The 12,449-nt window shown below is 38.4% G+C and overlaps 1 long non-coding RNA gene across 3 annotated transcripts; it reads right to left on the minus strand.

Annotated features, from left to right (window-relative positions):
• Positions 1-7,612: 7,612 nt before the first annotated feature.
• Positions 7,613-11,794, minus strand: LOC110737895. Of its 3 annotated transcripts, none has more exons than XR_002514508.1 (7): positions 10,878-11,794; positions 10,747-10,795; positions 10,372-10,462; positions 9,773-9,890; positions 9,440-9,522; positions 8,625-8,896; positions 7,613-7,883 (listed from the first exon to the last, which is right to left on the minus strand). It is a non-coding gene; the product is annotated as an uncharacterized LOC110737895 (long non-coding RNA). The 3 variants fall into 3 exon arrangements; XR_002514510.1 differs by having other exon boundaries at positions 9,440-9,582; XR_002514509.1 differs by lacking the exon at positions 10,747-10,795.
• Between the last annotated feature and the right edge of the window lie 655 nt (positions 11,795-12,449).

Consider the following 12,449-nt stretch of genomic DNA (forward strand, 5'->3'; position numbering starts at 1 on the left):
CTTTAGGTTGCGAATTTCATTGCATCTTTGTGACTACTTGCCCTACGTGTGCATACTTGATTGTCTTTCTTCCTAACCTTACCAATCGTTCTTTGTCTTTAATTCTGGTTCATATTGTTTTATTTATGACTAATGAATGCCAATGGACCGTACTCACTTAGTAATTAGCGTAAACATTAAAATTGACAAAAAACCAAAAAACCATAAATAAAGCCTATTGTTTGTGTATTGTGCCACAGTGTCTATACCGAGTCACGGCACACAATGCCTTGTCGCGACATTTTGTACTGTTTGACAGTACATTGTATCATGACACGTCAGTTTGTACCGTGTCACGGTACACAGGTAATGGTTCGGTCAGTCGTTTTTGGTCTTCCGTGATTTTTGGTCCTTGCGTTTATCGTTTTTCGTACCGTCTTCATGTCTAGTCATACGATCATACCACGAGTCTTATAAACTCACTTAATTCCACACACGAGTCAAGTATAGTCCACACACTTTATTTTTGGCTCGAGTTATGCACCATATTGTTTATGATCGTATACTAGGTTCCTACATGTGTCATTTTCCGTCGTAATTAATGAAAAAATGAGTGGAGGTTTTCCAATCTGTTTACAAAAATACTCTCTTTCACCATTAAATGAGTTTATTTTTTGCTTTACAACACTTAGTAAAGAAGTAAAGGTTGATTAGTACGGCTCGGTTCACCAATTATACAACCACCTCTCAAACCTAAGAGGCATCCAAGGAAATCTCTATCATCTCCACATCATCCGTCACCTCCAATCTACTTTCAATTCACTCCAGTGGTTAGTAAGGAAGATATTGAGAAAATTTAAGAGTCCATTGCTGCACTCACAACTATGATGCAAGGCCTTTCTACTAAGGTCAACTCCATGGAGGAAAACAATGTCACTCTTGCATCAATTCAAAAACTAAAAGAAAAGGTGAGCAGGATGTCTGAAGAGTTCACCTACGTGGAACAACCATCAACTACGTTGGCTGTGAAGGATAAACTTCCTGAGAAGTCCTCCACTGCTGACATACCAAAGTTCAAGCCTACTGATAATCCTACATTCCATTTGAAGGCTTTCTCCACGACCATAACTCTCAAGGGAATAATGGTTAGAGCAGAGGGTAGAGTGCCACCTCTCTCCTTAGAGCATGCTTGCGAACAATGGTTCTTTTCGCTGGATCCCATGAACACTGCAACTTGGGAAGATATCACTGAAAGCTTCATGAACGTAACCGTTATAAGTGTAACATTTCAGCTAGAACTTTAGAATGTGAGCTCTCTATCCTCAAACAGAAAACAAATGAAGGGTTCATTGCTTATCTAAACAGGTGCAGGGAAACAGTTGCACTGATAGTTGATCCACCTAAGGGAAAGGGGATGGTTCGTCTCTTTACTCTGAATCTAACCCAAAAATATAGGCAACATCTTAGATTCCTACCATTGAACACATTCTAAGTTGTATACAATTTTGGCATTGAAATTGAGGATGGATTGATGAAAATTACTGGTAGTAACAACAACAACAATACTTGGAAAATAAGAAGAATGATACTCCTTCTTCTTCGTCTTCCAAGCCTAATAACACTACCAACAACATAAGCCAGTACAATCTCAATGATGTGTTGGCTCTCGATGCTCCTGCACCAAAATTCCAAAGGAAAAGAAGGGTCTACACACCTTTGGGAATGAATTATGACACCGCTTTTGATCGCCTTCACAATCAAGGGCTAATCATGCCTATTAGGCCATTCTCAAAGCCTAAACCTGAAGATTGAAGTGCAAGTTGGGACCCCAATGCTCACTACAAGTTCCATCAAGGTAGGGGTCACACTACCGAATGATGTTGGAAATTGAAAGAAGCTATCCAATACTTGATTGATGCTAATCAACTTCTTGTCCCTTCTGGGGCCAAGAAACCTAACATCCAAACAGGTCCACTTTTTGAAGCTTTGGCTATCATGGGGGATGAAATCTCCTTGATCCATCACTTCTCATTCAACCTGTTATGAAGAAGCCTCTTCCAGAAGTTATTTTTATTCCAAATTATGTAGAAGTCAACGGAGTTTGGGACATCGATGCTGAAGATGTCTATCTCAAAGACATAACTTATCCACCTCTTGGAGCCATTTACCATGATGTTGGCGACGATGTTTGGGGGAACCTGGAAGTCGAGGTCCTCACTAGATCCGGAAAGGTGCAACAACCTAACGCACCTCCACTTCAAGCACCACAAGCACAACTAATAATTAACCCTATCGATCCTCTAAGCAACGATGTGGTCAAATAGCTTCAAAAGACTCAAGTTGAATTGAATGTGTGGAAATTCTTACCTACCTCCCATGAACATCGAAAAGCTGTTATGAATGCTCTCACTAAGGTAGGAGTTAATAACGACATGACCCCTCAAGGGCTAGTCAATTTTCTCATTACCAAACTGCCGAGCACCTACAACATGATCTCCTTCTCTGACAAGGACCTACGTACCCCCATAAGGTGATCAACACAACAAGGCACTGCATTACTGTGGTGTGCTGAAAAATGAATGTTTCTATGAGCTTAGTCGAAAATGGTTCGACGATCAATGTATACCGACTCTAAACTGCAAAGAATCTTGGCATAAAGGATGAGGAGCTAACTCCCTTCAAGGGATTTGAGCTTATGATAATACTCGCACTCAAGCCGTGGTTACTATCATACTAAACATCACTATTTGAGCTATTGAGCGTCGCACCAATTTCCAAGTGGTGGACATCAAGTTTCATTCAACTTATTTCTAGGACGCCCTTGGCATCATGAGTTAAAGGCGATTCCTGCTTCGCTACATCATAAAGTTAAAGTAATAGTTGGAGGAATTCCAGTTGCCATTGATGCCTCTCCTATGCGCATCCAAGTAATCAATACCCCCATTGTTCATGTTGAGCATGATGAGGAAGACGAAGATCTTTGGGGCTTTTCATTGGAAGACATTGCTATAATCGAGGAGGAGGATAAGTCCCATCTTGACTTTGATGCCTACTCCAATCTTCATGTCAATGCAATTATGAAGAAACAAGGGCATTTTCTTGGAATAACCCATGGCATCAAAAAGAAAATGGATGAATTTTAGGCCTATCCTGGGGCATCCAAGAAGGATACCTCTTGGGGTTCAAACCAACGAAGGAAGATATGAAGTAAGCTATGCTCAAGATAGTGGCTCGCAACACAGCTCACATAATGAATAGGGAAATGCCCATGGTCCCTACCCACTCTTAATGGTCAATTTGTCAACGAAGGTGAAGACTATCCATGTTATGAATTTCTTGAAGCTTCCATTCATGATGGAAGGCGTGAACCAAGATTTGAAGTCTTTCATTCATGGATTGCGATTTCATCGATGAAAGCATTCCTTTACCCACTGCTAGGGAACCTACTCCTCCATGCTTCAATGATATGGCTATTGACCTTCTCATTGGGCTCAAGAGGAACGAACCTAAGCGCATCAACAATGACGACTCTGCGCTCATCCAAGATGTCATTCAATAAAGGACTTTAACCCTACTGAACTCATTGTCCCAACAAAAGGTGTTCTAAAAATGTGGCGCAAGACTGTAAAGATCACTACTCCAAGTGGAGAAAAGTTGGAAATCACTACCGGCGAAGGCTCCATGTTCGATGAATCTGAATCGTCTGAGTCCGAGTCCATCTTTGAGTCTGTAGAGTCTAGGACTAAACCCCTCCTTGCCGTTGAATATTTTTCTGTAGTTCCTCCTAGTGTCGAGTCTCTTGTCGAGTCTCCGATCCCCCACTTATCCGTAATAATCTTGGTGAGGTCACAGCTGACCTCTCCCTCTAATATGAGTGCTTTTTTTTACGATGCTTCATTCCCCTAACCCTGATCAATATTGCTTTGCTAATGATGAAAATGACAAAGAAATAATAAAGGCAATGGAAGAACACGATGATAAAACTGCAGTAATCAAAGATACAAAAACATTTAATATTTCTAATGATGATACCCTCAAATAGATTAAAATTGGATTAACGCTAAGTCCTGAATAACGCAAAGTGGCCGAGGAAGACATGAAAAAGACCACATTCATCACGCGATAAGGTACATATTACTATACGGTGATGCCATTCGGGTTGAAAAACGCGGGTGCCACCTACCAAAGAGCAGCAACATCATTATTACATGATATAATGCACAAACAAGTACATGTCTACATTGATGATATGATTGCAAATCAAAAGGTCGACCAGGCCATATAATTGCACTTCGCAAATTCTTTGAACGACTTTGTAAGTACAACATGATATTGAATCCAGCAAAATGTGCATTTGGAGTTAAATCAGGCAAGCTCCATGGCTATGTGATCAGTTATCGAGGAATCGAGATAGATCCCAAAAAGGTCAAGGCAATCATGTCCATGCCACCACCCAAGACCAAAAAGGAGATTCGAGGTTTCATTGGAAAGTTGCAATACATAAGCAAGTTCATATCCAAACTCGATCACTATGTTATGCGAACCTATGTTCAATAAGATCAAGAAGAATGTTCCAGTTACATGGGATGATGAATGTCAAAAAGACTTCGACAAGGTCAAGACATACTTGGCTAATCCACCTGTGCTAGCACCCGCAATACCTAACATTCCTCTTCGACTTTACCTTACAGTTACAAGAGAATCGATGGGGGGATTGCGTGCGCAAGATATAGAAAGCAAAGAAAAATGCAATCTACTACTTGAGTAAGAAGATTCAAGGTTACAAGGTTCGATATACACCACTCGAGAGATTGTGCCTCGCACTCATGTGAGTCGCAAAGAAATTAAGACATTATATGCTCACTCATACAGTGCATGTGGTGTCAAAGATGGATCCTCTCAAATATTTGTTCGAGAAGGCTAGTGTCAACGGAAGATTGTCAAGGTGGATAGTCACGCTTGTTGAGTTCGACTTAAAGTTCATACCACAAAAACCTATCAAAGGTTCTGCAGTTTCTGAGTTCTTAGCCGATTTCCCACTTAAAGAGCCTGAGACGACTGAAGAAGAATATGGTTTTCCTGATGAAGAGTTACTCATGACCGAGGACGATAGTTAGACGCTCTATTTCGATGGAGAATCAAATAAAAAGGTTGTGGTGTAGGAGTTTTACTCATATCGCCCAATGAAGAACATATTCCAATCTCTATGAAGCTTGATTTTGATGTCACCAACAACGCCGGAGAATATGAAGCATGTACTCTAGGTTTAGAAACTGCTGTTGCTTTGGGAATCAAGAAGTTACGAATCTATGGTGACTCTTCACTAATCATCAACCAAATTTCTTAAAGATGGAAGGTAAGAAGTGAAAGTCTGGCTACGTATCAAGCTCATCTAGAAACTTTCACTGAGCAACTAGACGAGGTTGAATACACTTATCTATCAAGGGAAGAAAATCAGTTCGCTGATGCACTAGCAAAGTTAGCTTCAATGGTCCGAATCCTAAGGGATACAACCTGAATGCCATTAACCATAGAATGAAGATATGAGCCATCATATGTTCATACACTTGTTGATGAACAAGATCCACAAGAAGAAGATGAAGAGCCATGGTACACAGATATTCTCAATTATGTGACAAAAGGTGAATACCCTCCCAACACTGATAAAAGATCACGTCGTGCTTTGAGACTCCTTGCCTCACAATACGTGCTTATTAGGGGAGAACTCCACAAGGGGACCCCACTAAGAAGAAATCTCCTATGCATAGCCAAGAAAGAAGCACACAAAATAGTGGATGACCTTCATGCCGAAATATGTGGAACGCACATGGATGCAAAAATGCTAGTTCAGAAAATAATCTGACAAGGATATTAGTGGACTACAATGGAAAAGGATGGTCACTAATGTATGAAGTGTCAACTCTATGCAAATCTATAACATGTTCCACCATCGCTTCTTTACACATATACTTCTCCATGGCCTTTCTCTACTTGGGGAATCGACATCATTCGGAAAATAACACCACCAGCACTAGTTCCACGAGTTCATCCTTGTATCTAGCAATTGATTACTTCACTAAATGGGTCGAGGCGGCCTTATATGCTAAGCTCACAGCAAAGCATGTAGCTCAACTCATTGAAAAGAAAATCATATGTTGCTATAGTGTCCCACATGAGATGATTAGTGACAATGTTTTGCATTTCCAAGCTCTGTGTGAAGAACTATTAAAGAAATATCAAATTCAACATCACAGATCATCACCTTACTGACTGCAAACTAACGGTGCGGAAGAATCAGCCAATAAAAATGTAAAGACCATCATAAAAAAATGACGGAAAATTACAAAGATTGGCCAAGCAAACTACATTTCGCTCTTTGGGGTTATTGAACTTCTGTCCGTATATCAACGGGGGCCACTCCCTTATCCTTAGTTTACAAAATTGAAGCCATACAACCAATTGAGCAAGACATCCCTTCTCTACGAATTGTATTAGAAAGTCAATTAGACGAAGTCGATTGGATTAGAGCACAATATGATGAGTTAGTCATGCTTGACTAAAAACGCTTTGAAGCTTTGCATCATGTCCAAACCTACCAAAAGCGTATGACACGTCACTTCAACAAAAAAGTCAAGACTAGGCATATCAAAGATGGCGACTTGGTACTAAAAGCACTTCGTAAAAAAGTGATGGATCTGAGAGGAAAATTTAGGCCAAATTAGTCCAGCCCGTACATCGTCAAGTTAATCCTATCCAGTGGAGCGGCGTAGCTAGTATACATAGATGGCAATGATTTCTATAGTCTAACCAATTTGGATCAACTTAAGAAGTTTTACGCTTAATTGCATGGGCACAAGGCCCAATAGAGCTACGTTTGGCCTAATTCCTTTTAATGGATACGTAGGCAAACCCTCAAGGGGGCCCGACCACTTTAAAAATTAAAATCCATCCTTCGTCATCAAAATCGCGCCGACAGAATAGTACCGCAATAACATCAAAGTACCGCATCACGACTCAAAGTACCGCGCCACGGCACAAAGTGTCGTTACACGGTACAAGTATCGTGACACAGTACATGTACCGCGACACAGTGCAAGTATTGTGGCACGATACACGTTTTTTAGTGACGGCACATAACAGTTCGTGTTCATTGCAGTTTTAGTTTTGCGGATTTGTGTTTTCAACGATTATTTTATTATTCTTCCATTGCATCTGACTTCATTCATTGTAAGTTTTGATTAAGGCAAATGTAAATTTATTATTATCAATCAAATAGTAGAAAAAATGACACTTGCTACAGTTTATTTAGGGGTATTTGCTACAGTTTTGAACTGTAGAACTAGTGGGCGTAGCGAATAAGGAAAACTATTTGCTACGGTTTTGAACCGTAGAAATTTTGAGTTTTTTGCTATGGTTTTCTTAAAAAACCGTAGCGTTTTTGCATTATTTGCTTAGAATTTTCCAAAAAACCATAGCCTTTTGCTATTTTATGCTACGGTTTTTTGTCTAAACTGTAGCATTAAGTGGCCTAAATAAATAAATAAAAAGTTAAATATTTTTTATTTATTTAATTTTTTTTTTTTTTTTTTTTTTTGCATTTTTAAAACTTAATTAATGATGGTTGTATAACATATACATAAAAGAAACCATTTTCATATAACTTATTGTAATTATACAATGTAAACTATATATTTACAAATAAGAAAAATTTACAAATAAGGCTGGCAGCCTATGCAACAAATGAAAACAGCAACATCAATTTTGGACAACAGTATCAATTTTGGACAGCAACATCAATTTTGGACAGCAGCATCGACAACATAAAACAGTGGCAGTATCGGCAACATATGGACAGTGGCAGCATCGACAACGTATTGATAGTGGCAGTAGTGCAGTACTAGTAGCTATAACAATAAACAAAATACTTATAATTAACAAGCTGATGGGAAAATAAAAGAAAGGCAAAAAAAAAAAAAGAAAAAGAAAAAGTTGTAGGTAATCTAATTTACCTCAAAGATGTACGTACACTTAATATGAACCAAGTGAATGATTATTATAGAGATAAGTGATTACTAAATATCACACTACCTTGATATGCTTGCAAACCAAATACATAACCAAACATGAGCCAAACGCACAACATTACCTTCTAACTATGCAACTTTATGTGCAGTAATATACTCGTTCTTCACATGATAATCAGAATGGACCAATTGAGTTCTAATAATTAGGGTTCAAGCACAATCAGGTTTCAGGTTTATTTCCCTTTTCAAAATTTATTTTTTTGAGTCCAGTTGTGGCAGGGTCAGTCTTGTACATCAATCATTAGTGAGCCAATTTGTGGTACACTCAGTCATCTCAAGAAAGTAATAATCAATTCATCCCCAACAAATCTACTAAACAAGGTTAAATTTCATTAGTGATTTCAATCTCAAACATATAAGTTTGTCAGAGAGGGATAAGTCACTAATCACAAGCAAGAAAATAAAAACATGAATGAATGCATATGAGCAATAAGCCACTTGGTTTAAAGCTATTCAACTTAGCCCACACAAACCATGGTCTCTTACTCTCTTGCAAGATACTATAGACACAAACAGCTTTCTTAGATACAAATCTTGATATTAAGCGAGACATACACTTACCCACATAGGAGTCAGGTATGATGGTAGCTCATCAAAGGTGGATAAGAAGGAGGCCTTGAATGTTTTGATTAATGTTCCCAAGATTTCACCAACCCGAACCACAGACAAAGCTCTCCTTATTAAATATGGAGAAAGTGCTATACAAAAAAAGAATGAAATACTGAAACAAATAAAGAAATACTAGTAGACATATTCTAAAAAAACAAAGGCACTATCACATTGGTCAAATAGCTCCTCCTCTCTCATTATCTACTAGAGCGAGCACTGAGGACCTGCTTAATTTCATTCAAAAAGGATCTCAGAAACCAGGAGAAGAAGTGAGATAAATTAGAAGCATTTTGTATAGAACAGATGCAAAAGGAAAGTGCGACATGATTTTAAGCAAATTAAAAACTTCCAAGTATTCTAACAGAGTATAAATATCACTCTATAACTAGCTCTCCCCCCCTGCCCCCCAATGCTGGAATGCAATAATCATATGCAGCTTCATAGTATATCACTGTAACTCCATCAGGAATAGAGTTTCTTTCAACCTCAGTGCAAAAACAAATTAAAAACTTCCAAATATTATAACAGAAATTCATTTCCTTCACTACCTGAGTCTGAAAAAAAATAGGGACTGAAATATGATTGCATACGAGATTTCCATGCACAAGTTCTAGTATCAACGACTAAAGTAAAGCAAGGATTCTGACAGAAAAAAAATTACAAAGGTGCTGTGTTCAGAAACAATCATGTACATAAAGAATCAGAGGTAGATGGCACCGGGTGAAGTAAATTACATAGATAATGCTAAATATGCAGTGTACACTTACAATAGCAGCAATGTCACGACGAGTAGTCTTTCAAACTTGCGCTCCTGTTTTAGCAAGCCTCTCCAACGCTTCAGTTTGGAGACCTGATTTTGAATTAAGTCACCTCAGAGACTAAAGACAACACTTCAAAGTTTTCCAGCTTGCTTAACAGTGATAAAATATTCCATGATAGCGTTGATGTCAGGTTGAATATAATGAAACATTCAGTTCAATTATCAACATGAAAAGACATAAAAGGACATCAAAAAATTATCAACTGACTAGTTAAATGCAAAATCATTATAGACAAGAGTGAGGGTACAAAATAAATTCAAATGATTGGGAAATAGGCACCTATACACGAAATTCCATCCAATAGACCAATATAGCAATGGTTGCAGGAATCGCTCCTTGTCTCTCACAATTGCTTCAATTTCCTTTGCAGTTATAAAATTTTGAGGGTAGGGCATTCCTAATATCATCATAAACAAACCATAATAAGCAATAACCCAAATAGAACTCAACGATATAAAATTGCCTACATTTCATTTTATCCATCCATAAAGTAACTCAGTGACTCCATTGGAGTGTAGCTTGCACATCTAAGTACACAAAAACGCTAAGAAATAACCCAAATTACTTAGCTACATTAGTCACCGGCTGCACGATAGCTCGAAAAGACCTTAGTTCAGCCAGCTAACAAGCTTAATCCAGATGTATACAATTGGAAGAACAATTGGAAAACCATTATCAATTTTAGTTTCATTTAAACAAGCCATAGTTTGAACATCAATTGAATATCTTCCTAGCTAGTAACAATAATTCCACTTTCAATTTATAACAACTATAGTAATTAAGAATTGAATAAAAGGAAATTTATATAATGTACAACAACAATATCAAAGCCTTAATCCCGAGAAGACGAATGTACGAAGCAATGATACATGACATACCATGACAAATAATAGTTGATTCCAAAGCAAAAACAGCTGCTCCACGAGATAGAGCATCAGAAACTTCTGGAGTAATTTTGATCAATCCACCCTACAAATTTTTAGAAAATTGTGATTGATATAAATGCAATTGAATCAGTGATTCACTTCATAATAAGAACAAATAATTAGAACCAGCACTGCAAACACAGTAAACTGGTCTTTGCTTACTCCATCTCTACCCAATTAAAAAGGAGTGAGTATGTAAGAGACAACAAAGTTATCTAAAATTCAGCAAAATGAAAGTCAGGCAAAGGCAAATGAAAGTCAGGCAGTAGGAGAAGGTTTTGAAACACAGGCAAAGGAAGATAAGAATTCAGCTGAGCACAACCATACCCTATACTATTAAACCCACCAACCAAATCAATCAAATGAGCTCAATAACCTACAAAAACAATCATTTCGTCACTAAAATTTCCCAATTTTTCTTAATTTAATAAAAATAAATGAAGGGGCTTAGAAATTACCATTTGTGTTGAAGCAAGAAATACGATTGTGTTTCTCCCCCAATCTTCAACTCATTTGAAGGACCCACCAACTAATTCAACTAGCTCAACTGAAAAAACTCGCAGATCATTCCAGAAGAACACCTAGAAGCTTAAATTTCAAGTTTTTTGCATAAAAAACTCGAATTACAAGAAAGAAATTAAAATTTCGTGATTATGCTTGAAAATTGAAATTCATACTTGTAGTAAAGTATTTGAAAACAATTTTAAATTAAATAAATAAATAAATTCGAATGGAGAGGTTGGATTGCGCTTCACTGGGATTTATGGGACCACAGTGTAAGATAAATTAAGGGAAGAATATAGAGGAATTATAATTGTATTTTTGCTTTTCTTCATTTACAAAGGCTGTACACGGTATATATAAAAATACAAGATTGCAAAAGATAATTAAGAGAAAAGATAAAGCCTATAATCTAGGAAAGATAATTACATGATTAAACTTATTACAAGAGAAGAGGAAGAATGATAACTCTGTGTTTCCAGACTTATCATTCTCCAACACGCCCCTGCAAAATGGGCTGTGGTAATGATAGACCAATTTTGGTAATCAGTGTAGTGAATTGGAGCTTAGGCAACGGTTTTGTTAGTACATCAGCTAGCTGATCATTTGTTGACATGTATGCCACCCTTAGCTTGCCAGCCTGAACATGCTCTCTAACAAAGTGATAATCAAGTGCAAGATGCTTCATCCGGGAATGGAAGACGGGATTAGCACTAACATATGTCGCACCTGCATTATCACAATAGATGACCGGAGTTGAAGGCATTGGATGGTGAAGTTCATGCAACAGATTTTGTATCCAAAGTATCTCACTGGAAGCAGCAGCTACAGCACGATACTCAGCTTCCGTGGATGACTTCGCCCTTGTTTTCTGCTTTTTAGAGGACCACGAGATGGGGTTCTTGCCAATGTACACTATATAGGCAGTGGTGGAGATGTAATCGTCAGTATCTCTGGCCCAATCAGCGTCGGAGTATGCATGGAGGGTCATGGGGGTCGTTTTATGTAACGTGAGGCCCATGTTCGATGTACCCTTGAGATAGCATAGGAGCCTGTGAAGGGATGATGAGGCTGGCGAGGGGTGCGAGTGGGGAGATGTGGGTGGCAGGGGGTGCGTGGGATTAGATGTGGGGGGAGGAGTGGGATTGCGAATAAGCGAGGGAATAGATAAAGGAGCCCACTGATCAAGCTGGGCAGAAGATGGAAGACATGGAGATGTAGGCATAGAGGAGTATGGGAATATAGCTTCATTGAAAGTGACATGGCGAGAAGTGTAGATGCGCATGGAGGATGGATCAAGGCAGTAGTAAGCACTCTGTGAGGGAGAATAGCCAATAAACACACATGGTTTTGATTTGGAATCAAGCTTGTGATTTGTGTATGGTTTAAGCCAAGGGTAACATAGACACCCAAAAGCACGTAGTTTGGTGTAGTTAGGTTGGACACCGAATAGTTTAAAATAAGGAGAGACATTGTTTAGTGTGGGTGTGGGTAGTCGGTTTATTAAATAAGCTGCCGTTGAGGCTGCA

The sequence above is a fragment of the Chenopodium quinoa genome, unplaced genomic scaffold (genome assembly GCF_001683475.1).
Source record: "Chenopodium quinoa cultivar QQ74 unplaced genomic scaffold, ASM168347v1, whole genome shotgun sequence".
In the NCBI taxonomy this organism is placed as follows: Eukaryota; Viridiplantae; Streptophyta; class Magnoliopsida; order Caryophyllales; family Amaranthaceae; genus Chenopodium; species Chenopodium quinoa.